The sequence below is a fragment of the Chenopodium quinoa genome, unplaced genomic scaffold (assembly GCF_001683475.1).
Source record: "Chenopodium quinoa cultivar QQ74 unplaced genomic scaffold, ASM168347v1, whole genome shotgun sequence".
Taxonomy (NCBI): Eukaryota; Viridiplantae; Streptophyta; class Magnoliopsida; order Caryophyllales; family Amaranthaceae; genus Chenopodium; species Chenopodium quinoa.
Genome location: NW_018744080.1, coordinates 2,419,582 through 2,430,688, shown reverse-complemented (window position 1 = coordinate 2,430,688; position 11,107 = coordinate 2,419,582).

Genomic DNA, 11,107 nt, shown 5'->3' with positions numbered 1-11,107 from the left:
GAGTGATCTCCCTAGTCCAATTAATCTAATCACCTTCTCTGATAAAGATTTACCCCCGGAAGGTGACAAGCACTACAAAGCGTTAAACCTTACGGTAGTCTGCAAAAGAATGAATGTTCCCATGACTCTTGTAGACAATGGATCGGTTATTAATGTCTGTCCACTTAGGACTGCGAGGATGCTCGGCATAAAGGATGAGGATTTAACTCCGTCCACACAAGGAATAAGAGCTTACGATAATACTCGACGTCAAGCTCTTGGCAAAATAACCCTAAATGTGACGGCAGGAGCAATAAAACATACTACTACTTTTCAAGTGGTAGACGTCAAAGCCTCATTCAATCTGTTGTTAGGACGCCCTTGGCTCCATGACCTAAAGGCCGTCCCTTAATCTCTCCACCAACAAGTGAAAGCTATAGTTGGAGGAATTCCCATCACCATTGATGCTTCGCCAATGAGGATCAAATCAATAGAGAATCCAATCATCAACGTGGAGCACGACGAAGATGATGAAGACCTATGGGGCTTTAACGAAGAAGTCTCCTTAATCCAAGAGGATGAAAGGATATCTCTTTGCCACGACCCCCGTTCCAACATGATTATCAACACTATGCTAAAGAAACAAGGACACTTCCCTGGGATGACCTTAGGAAAGAAGAAGGGGATAGCAAAATCGATAGAGTCACCTGGCCTCCCTAAACTAGATACTTTCGGACTTGGTTTCGAACCGACTTGGAAAGATCTCAAGCGAGCCCAGGACAAATTTAAAGCACGTAGGAACGCTCGCATTCAAAAGAAAGCAATTCCAATGGATCAGTACCCTCTTACGCTTAATGGTCAGTTTATAAAAGAAGGAGAGGACTATCCATGCCATGAATTTCCCGAACCATTTGTTGTAAATGGCATACGACAACCAGGATTCGAGATTTTCTTAGATTGCTATTTCACTGACGAAATCCCAACTTCTGTCCATAAGGAGAAAGCACCTCCACGCTTTGACTTTAACGTCATGGGATTACTGTTTGGGCGAGAAAAGAATGAGCCAGTTTATGAGGAAGATAACTCCTCACTCATTCAAACGGTCCTACAAAGCGAAAACTTCGACCCCTCAAAGCTAATTACTCCGGCCAAAGGATCACTGCAAGGGTGGCGCAAGACTATCAAGGTGACCACTCCGAGTGGGAGGAAGATATCAATCACGACAGGACAAGGGCCAATGTTTGAAGAATCGTCAGAGTCTGAGTTAGAGTCTTTCCCCATAGAATCTTCTGGGTCTTTAGCTATAACGCCTCCCCTTCCTATTTCTTCTCCTAGGATAGTTAGTGATCCAGTCCCTGAGGACATATCACTCTTTGATGTAATGATCTCAGAGTATAATAATATCGCTCATTCTCCTTACTTCTCGTGTTCTTCCCTAACCCAAGATGACGAACATTGCTTAGCTAACGATGAAAAAGATAAAAAATTTATTAAAGCAATGGAAACACTTGAAAAGAAAACACCAGTAATTGAAGAGACTGAAACAGTTGACATCTCAAATGATTCAACTCATAAAAGAGAAGTTAAAATCGGACTAACATTGAATAAACAAGAAAGAACCGATTTAATTAACTTGCTTAAAGAATTTATCGATGTATTTGCTTGGTCATATGAAGATATGCCAGGCATTAACAGAGAAATAGCTCAACACACTATACCATTAATTCCAGGAATGAAACCTGTAAAGCAAAAGTTACGTCGAATGAAACCCGACGTAGCACTTAAAATAAAAGAAGAAGTTCAAAAACAAATAACTCCAGGTTTCATCAAGGTATCCAAATACCCCGAATGGGTCGCCAACGTCGTCCCAGTTCCAAAGAAAGACGGAAGGGTAAGGATGTGTGTCGACTATCGAGATCTAAATAAGGCAAGTCCAAAGGACGACTTCCCTTTGCCACACATCGATATTCTGGTAGACAACACGGCAAATCACGCGCTTCTCTCATTCATGGACGGATACGCAGGGTACAATCAGATTCTCATGGCGGAAGAAGACATGGAGAAGACAACTTTTATCACACCATGGGGCACTTACTGTTACACGGTAATGCCATTTGGGTTGAAAAACGCAGGTGCTACTTACCAACGTGCAGCAACTGCCTTGCTCCATGACATGATGCATAAAGAAGTTGAAGTATATGTCGACGACATGATTGTGAAATCAAAGGACCGTCCAGGCCATTAAGTAGCCTTAAGGAAATTTTTCGAAAGGCTAAGAAAATACAATATGAGGTTGAATCCATCAAAATGTGCTTTTGGAGTCACCTCAGGCAAGCTCTCGGGGTACGTCATAAGCTCTAGAGGAATAGAGATAGATCCAACCAAAAGCAATCATGTCAATGCCACCGCCCAAGACCGAGAAACAGATTCGAGGATTCATTGGTCGGTTGCAATACATAAGCAGGTTCATATCAAAACTAACAACGATATGTGAACCAATCTTCAAAAATCTCAAGAAGAATGTACCAGTAATATGGGATGACGAGTGTCAAAAAGCCTTTGACCGGATCAAAGCCTATCTCGCAAATCCTCCTGTATTAGCGCCGGCACTTCCCGGAATACCTCTTAGGTTATATTTGACGGTTACCAAAGAGACAATGGGAGCCATGCTAGCACAAGAGGTAGAAAACAAAGAGAATGCAATCTATTACTTAAGTAAGAAGATGCTCGAATACGAAACACGCTATACACCACTCGAGAAATTGTGCCTCGCTTTGGTGTGGGCCACAACTAAGTTAAGACATTACATGTTGGTGCATACCGTTTTCGTGGTATCTCGATTAGATCCACTCAAATATTTGTTCGAGAAATCAACGCTCAATGGACGTATTTCAAGATGGATAGTCAACTTAGCCCAGTTCGATGTGCGGTTTATGCCACAAAAAGCTATTAAAGGATCCGTAGTGTCAGACTTTCTGGCAGATTTTCCAATAGAAGACTCGACACCAATACAGGACAATGAATTTCCAGATGAAGACTTGATGGTCACCGAAGATGATAATTGGACCTTGTATTTCGACGGAGCCTCAAACCAAAAGGGATGTGGTGTCGGAGTGATACTAGTATCACCTAAGGAAGAACACGTCCCAATCTCAATAAAGCTTGATTTCGACGTTACCAACAATGCTGCTGAATATGAAGCATGTGTGGTAGGCCTTGAAACAGCTCTGGCATTGGGAGTAAAGAAGTTAAGGATATTCGGAGATTCCTCTCTAATCATCAATCAAATATCTAAAAGGTGGAAAGTTAGGAGCGAAAGCCTAGCCCCTTACCAAACTTATCTGGAAACTCTTACCGATCAGTTAGAGAAGGTAGAATACACATATCTACCTAGAGAAGAAAATCAATTTGCTGATGACTTGGCAAGATTAGCCTCAATGGTTAGGATTCCCACGGATATCGAGCAAATGCCTCTAACTATCGAAAAAAGGCACAAACCAGCATATATACAGGCTATAAAAGACGACGACCCAGTCCAAGACGAAGATGAAGAACAAGAAGAAGAACCATGGTACACAGACATTCTCAACTATGTCACCAATGGAGAATACCCTCCTCATGCTGACAAAAGAGCAAAACGAGCCTTGAGACTTTTGGCTTCTCAATATGTACTCATAGACAACAAGCTACATAAAAGGGTACCTAAAGGTCGAGCTCTCCTATGTGTAGGGAAGGTGGATGCACAAAGAATAATGAGAATGGTCCACAAAGGAATCTGTGAAACTCATATAAATGGAAAAATGTTAGTCCAGAAAATAATGCGAGAAGGGTATTATTGGACTACCATGAATAGGGACTGCCATCAATATGTGAAAAGATGCCCTAAGTGTCAAATTTACGCCAATTTACAGCACGTTCCTCCATATTTGCTATACACCTACACATCACCATGGCCATTCTCTACATGGGGAATTGACATAATTGGCAAGATCACTCCTCCAGGGACAGGAGGCCACGAATTTATTCTAGTAGCAATTGATTACTTTACAAAGTGGGTTGAAGCGCAATCATACGCTAAACTCACCGCAAAACATGTAGCACTCTTTATCGAGAGAAATATCATTTGTCGATATGGAGTCCCACATGAGATGATAAGTGACAATGGAACTCACTTTCAAGCCGAATGCGAAGAATTGCTACATAAATATGGTATCCAACATCATCATTCGTCCCCTTATAGACCTCAAGCAAACGGAGCAGTCGAGGCAGCTAATACGAATTTAAAAACTATCCTCGAGAAAATGACAGAAAATTATAAGGATTGGCCTGACAAACTTCACTTTTCATTGTGGGGTTATCGCACGTCAATCCGTACGTCAACAGGAAATACACCATTTTCTTTTGTATATGGAATGGATGTCGTACAACCTATCGAACTAGAAATACCATCTCTACGTATTGCGCTAGAGAGTAAACTCGATGAAGTTGAATAGACTAGGGCACGATATGAAGAATTGATCCTACTCGACAAAAAACGACTAGAAGCTCTACATCACACTCAGTGCTATCAAACTCGTATGGCTAGACATTTTCTTAAGAAGGTCAAGATAAGAAATATCAAAGTAGGAGATTTGGTATTAAAAGCGCTAAGAAAAAATGTTTTAGATCCAAGGGGAAAGATTAGACCTAATTGGTCTGGCCCCTACATAGTCAAAACAATCCTGTCAGGTGGTGCAGCAAAATTAACTGACATGGATGGCAATGAATTCTCAAACATGACCAATCTTGACCAACTTAAAAAATACTACCCATAATTACTTGAGTAGGACACTCAAGAGACTTACGTTCGGCTTGATTCCTTAGGAAAGGATACGTAGGCAACCCATTACGGGTGCGGCCACTTTATTTTTCGACATCTCCGCATTCCAGAATCAACAAAAAGTCAACAAAAGTCGGAAAAGCAACTGGCGTCACAGAACAGAGTCTGGCGCCAGCCAAAAGCCATTAGCGCCAGACAGGCGCCAGACCTCAATAGCTGGCGCCAATCTGCAGTTACTGACGCCAATTCATTCATAAAATCTGGGCGAATTCCGGTGTTTTTCGGAAAATTTTCGACTTCCGTACTCGAAAGATTTCCGAAAATTAATTTTTTTCGGTTTTTCATTGCTTTAATAAAATAAATTTAAGGTAACAATTTAATTGAAAGCTGAAATTTCATTAATGAAATAAAATTGCATTGTTAATGGAATTTAAATAAGGCTGAAATTAATTAACTTTAAATAAAAATTAAGAATCTAATAAATCTAAAGCTAAGCAATGGTCTAGTCTTTCTTCTCCTTCTTTGCTCTTTTCCAATTCTTTTCCGCCTCCTCCTCTTCATCCATTACTTTAGCCAGTAGGCATCCTTTAGAAGACCTACATTCAATTTTAGAATAGATTATTTCTCCTTCAGCTAGCACCCCATGCTTCTTTTCCAACCAAGCCTTCTTGTCTGTAGCTTTCCTTTTCCCCTTGTCTTTAGTAGTATTTTTCTTCTTAGGCATTGTAGGTGTCTTGAACTCAATTCTTGCACCTAAGCGTTCCTTGGCCGGTGTCACCCTGTCACCTAGACGATTCTTCACATCGGTTCTACCCTGATCAATTGAAGACTTCTTTAGCAACCACTTCTTTACATCATTAGGTAAAGAAGGGGGAACCTTTTGGGTAATCACTTCCCATAAAGGTCTAGCGCTCCAGTAAGTGTCAAATTTATCTACTTCTTGAGATATGGGATACTCATAGGGAGGACGAAGATCCCCGGAAGGAATATTTTGAAGCAAGCCATATTGTCTCTTTACTCTGCAGGGGTAATAATATGTCATGCGAGACAAGCTTGGAAGACGGAAGAAAGGTTGCTTGTTAACACCAACCATCCTTTTTATTTTCCACCATGGGATGACCCACTTGATATTGAAATCACGTGATTCAAAGACTTTCTTCCACCCATGGCGCCCAATTTTAGGGATGCGCTTCTTTCTTCTCACAAAGCAAGTGGGCGTATAACTTTCAATGTCGTCCGGAGGGCTAATTAATCCTAGCCTTTCCATTAGCCGCATTTGAAAAAAAAATTCCAATGCAAATAAATTAATATTACAATACAAAAATATATTTTTTTATTTCTGTAATTAAAAATATTAATTTTCTACCTGTAATAAAATTGGAGAACCGCGAAGAGGTGCTTTTGGGTCCCTTTTCAATTCATCTAGACTAATCATAGTCTCTCCAACTATCAATGGCATTGGATTTCTCCCTGATTCAATTTGTTCTAGCACAGTGGTTATAATTGATTGACCCTCGTTAATTTTACCACTACTAAGACAATATTGATTAAGCATGCAGAATAAGAACGCCCTTCTTCTATATATGTGAAAAGATTCAGAAAGCGGTTTATCAAAATAATAGCGTGCGAATTCTTTTAAGTCCACTACATTGCCATTTACTATTTTTGATAAATCCCTTTCCTTCAAGTTAAAGAAGCGCTCAAAATCCTTATAGTAATATGCATCTATTCTAGGGATTACTACCAGGTCTATTGCAGGGAAGCCTAAAATAGCACCAAATTCCTCTGGCAAAGGGCTAATTTCATCATACCCTATTCTAAAACAATGTGTTTCAATATTCCAATATTCTAAAGCGGTATGTATGAAGTCTATGTCTAGATTTACCCCTTTAATACCATAAATTCCCCCCAAGTGAAATAAATCCAATTCTTTTCTTTCTCTAACATTAAGAGATCGACACCATTCATGAGAATATTGGGTGAAGGTTTTAGTGGCTAAAGACATGATTATTATTTTTTTCTAAAGAGAAGAATAATTTTTTCGCTGGAATTATGTGAAGAATCGACTGAGCAGGGGGCTATTTATGCACAAATTACGAGGATTTTCAATCTGAATGAAATACGGAGTCAGCGTCAATTGGCGTCACCCACCCAGAATTGGCGTCACCCATCCGCTTTTGGCGCCACACACTAGGTGTAGCGCCTGGCACCACGCGCCATAGGCTAGCGCCAGCTGGCGCCAAGTCAGCAGGACAGTCGCGCGTGCTCAGTTTGCGTTTTGATATTAAATTGGAGTCGGTTAATGACTTTATGGCCCCGCTTTAATTTCTTCTAAATATCTTTCTATCCTTTTCTTAATTAATTAAATATAGCAATTATTTTTAGTTAATTTTTATTTTCTTTTTTGGATTTTATATTAAAATTCAAAAATTAGCCTTTCTCTCCGTTTTATTTTTCCTTTTTATTTTTCCTTTTAGGGGAGAGAGTCGGATAATACCCTCCATCAATAATAAAAATGACGGAATTTTTGCGCAAAATTGTTATCACATTTGCACACACTAACATACACTAACATAATAATAGATAAATTCACAATAACATAAAGTATAAAGTGTCTAAATAACAAGTCAAAGGCAAAGTTCTATAAAAAGTCAAAATAAAATACATATACAGACATGAACTACGGCGCCGGAGGACGTAGGCCCATCATGCCATAAAACTGCGCCGTCCGAGGAGTCACCTCTCCACCAGCTGCGGCCTCATCATCAGCTCCAGTCTCCGTAGGAAGAGGGAAACTCAAGACAGGACCGCTCCAGCCAAGGCCAACCTGAGGCTGAGACCGCGGAGGCTTCTGCGATGACGAGCCAACCTCGTACATCCCACCACCTCTGAAAGCCGAGGTAGCCTCTCCTAACGGTGCAGCAGGAGCACCCTCAGAAGAAGACCCTGAGCCCTCAGCAACGTCGGCTCGAGCAGCCTCGGAACGGCCACCTCTATCTCCTGACAAAGTGCGACGACGTCTCGAGCTAGACCTCGCCGGCTCTCTCCGCCCCTCAGGCCTCGTACGGGTGTGAGAAGCAATCGGCTGACCCTGCAAAAAGAATTAAATCAGAAACAAGGTGAAAACTGAAGCATAGTGCAAAAATAATAAGTAAAGAAAAGTTACCTCTCGGACAGCGTCGTCTCGACGACAGGTAGCCGCGTTCCTCATCCGGACGAGTTGGCTCCGGAAGGCATCTATGCATCGTGCCATAGCCGAAACCACTTTGCGTGAGAACTGTCGAGGAAATTTAAGTCAGTAAAAATGCATGATAACCGAATACAAGATTCTGAATTAGAACTAGGCTTACCCTAGTCAGGTGACGAGGAATCGACCGCTCCACGAAGCGCTCGCCCTCAGGAGCCGGAGAAATCATCTCCTCAATCAGCCCATACATCACCTGATAATGGATGGACATACGGGGTGGCACAAACTTAGTGGGACCATCCTGCTAAGACAGAAAGAAATCAGCAAGGTATCACTTAGGGGCTACTTAGCGAAAAATAAAAAGCTAAGGATCTTACCCTCACATCCTCGGCCGGCACAGGGGCTGGAGCTAACAAAGGAAGTAGCTCCTCAGCATAACTCCGCCCAAGGATCACATGGGACTGCCAAAGAGAACCAGGCTCCTCAGCCATGCTCGACAACTCTCTCTCGTCGAACATGTGACGTGGTGGAGGATCAGGAACAACAAAAATATCGGAAGAGTGTTGTCTAGCAACTCTCTCTCCTAAGTACACAACTGCTCCATAGGTCCCCAGGAAGTAGCGACGCTCAGCAGAGTACTGTGCAGCTAATCCAGGGACTGTCCAACCGCCCCATGGTCGGTATACTACCTCAGGTCCCTATAAGAATACCAATCAGGTAAGAACATGTCTAAAACGTCACAGAAGTACAAGATAAGCACCGAAATTCGTACCGAGATGATCCGACTCCGGACACGTGCAGTAGACAGGTCCGCATGGTGGCCGCCCCAAGAGGCGCTCGCCGGATACCCCCTCGGCGATGGTCTCGCCGACGCAATGGAAGTAAAGTACTCATAGAACCAGATCTACAAAAAGCTAAAGCATGAGTAAATGTTGCCTAACATATAGGGCTATACTTTATAGGGAATAATGTTTACCTCTACGACTTTCCAGAAATCAGACAAAGCAACATTCGTCCTAAAGGACCGGTGGCGACACGAGTCCCTTAGTGCGCGAACGAAGTCAGTATAGGCCAAGCTGGCCCAGTCATAAGTCCCGATCCGCCGGAGATCGCGAACAGCAGGGAGGTAGTAAAGCAACGCTCTACTACCTCTATCAGGGGAGAATGTCCCTGACAACAACATCAGCACAAAGATGCGCACCCGCTGCTCTCGGATGGTCGCATCGTCATCAAGAGCCAGTGTCAGCGTCGAGCGGCGAATCCCCCTAGCACTGAACTGAGTCGTCTGCACCTCAGCTCGGGCCCAAACAACAATCGGCCCCAACAGTTCCTCGACCTCTGGAGAAAAGACGTCGATACCGCCGTCGAATGGCAGCGGCACAGAAGAGAACTCCAGTCCTGTGATGAGACTGAAATCTGTAGGAGTGACCATCATCTCACCCTAAGGAAAATGAAAGGTGTTGGTGGTGTCCCAGAAGAACTCCGCCAGAGCACGTACTACGTGGTGACCCCCGCTGGAGGCAACCATAGCCTTGGAGGTCTCAAACAGGGCAACCAATTCACAAGACTCCCATAGGAGTCTCGTCTCTCGATCTCTAGCGATATGCATCCTATACAAATCGCCTAGACCATCGCAGCTAGAGTCGTGATGTCGTGTCCTCCCAGGCTTGGTTCCCCATCTCACCCTCTCAGAAATGTGGTGGACAGGGGCAAAGAACAAGGTCTGCTCATCCCACTCTGGGAGCTGACCAAGCAAAGTGGACGGTGTAGTGTCGTCCTCCACGGGCTCATGCTCTCGTCTAGTGTTTCGGGACCGTGAATCTGAGCCTCGTTGTCTAGCCATGCTACATTGTGCAGAATCATCATAAATTAAGGTTCTATAGTATCTAAAGGTTTGCCTAGCCGTATGATACTATGTTCGCAAAAACAGAGTACGTAGTACTAAAACAGAGCACAAATTCAAATTGAGCATGACAGCATTTTTTCAAGCAATCAAACAATTTCTTGCAACACTATAGTGATTATTGTGACAAATTGAACAAGAATTTCTAGCAAAAACATCAAGAACGGGCCACATTGTTCTTCACGACCTTAGGAGGTCCAACAATGGCAGATTGCTCATTTCTTCACCAAATTGAGTCAAACAAGTCTCAAATTACTCCCAAGGCAATATACAAACATAAACAAGCAATTTCATGGCATAAAACTTGATAAACAAAGCAAAGTGAGCATCATAAGTTTCGAATTTTCATGAAATTCGTGAATGAACATGCCAAGAATTCATAAAAACTGGTGTGAGTTGGAGGAAAACTTACATAGATCGGGAATATGGATGAGAAGAGCTTTGATTTGCAACAAATTTGAGCGAATACGGTTGAGAAACGAATGAGCAACTATCAATTGAAGTTTCGATTTCTTTCGAGCAGCGTTCGCAACAAACCAGAGCACGAAATGAACTGAAAACGGGAATTTAAAGTGATTCCCGTGCTGGCGCCAGTCCCTAGGCATTGGCGTCACATTCTGTGCTTGGCGCCAGACGCCAATATCAGCGCATGGCGCTAATGCCATAAGTCTGGCGCTGATTGATTTTCAGCGACGCCAAAGTAGTCAGCCACCTTTTGTGGTTGTGCTAGCCTTCTGCAATATATTTGGGTTCCTTGGTACGCCAGTTAGCCCCTCTAAGCAATTTGACATGATTAGGTAATCGTCTTGATTACGTAAAGCGATCGACTTGATAAAAAGATCGTCTCACTTAGCTTAAAGCGCCTAAGCATTGGCTCATTAGCAAAAAGCACCGACATATAGGTTCAAGAGCATAAAGCACCGACATACAGGTTCAAGAGCAAAGAGCGCCGACATACAGGCATAGCACAAGCAAAGTTCAGGCAAACTTTTAAGGATCGACAGGCGTGGATCTTCGGTATTTTCCTTTGGGAAATTATCGCATCAAATGAGGATGACTTCAAGAGAAGATGTCTTCGACATCATTCCCTAGCTTGCGGAAAGTTGTCACAAACAAATAAAGGTAATTTCGGGTGAAATTGTCTTCGATCATAGTTCGTGAGGCATGGAAGATGATCGTAATGCGGATGAGAATTATTTCAAGAGAAATAATTTTCGAT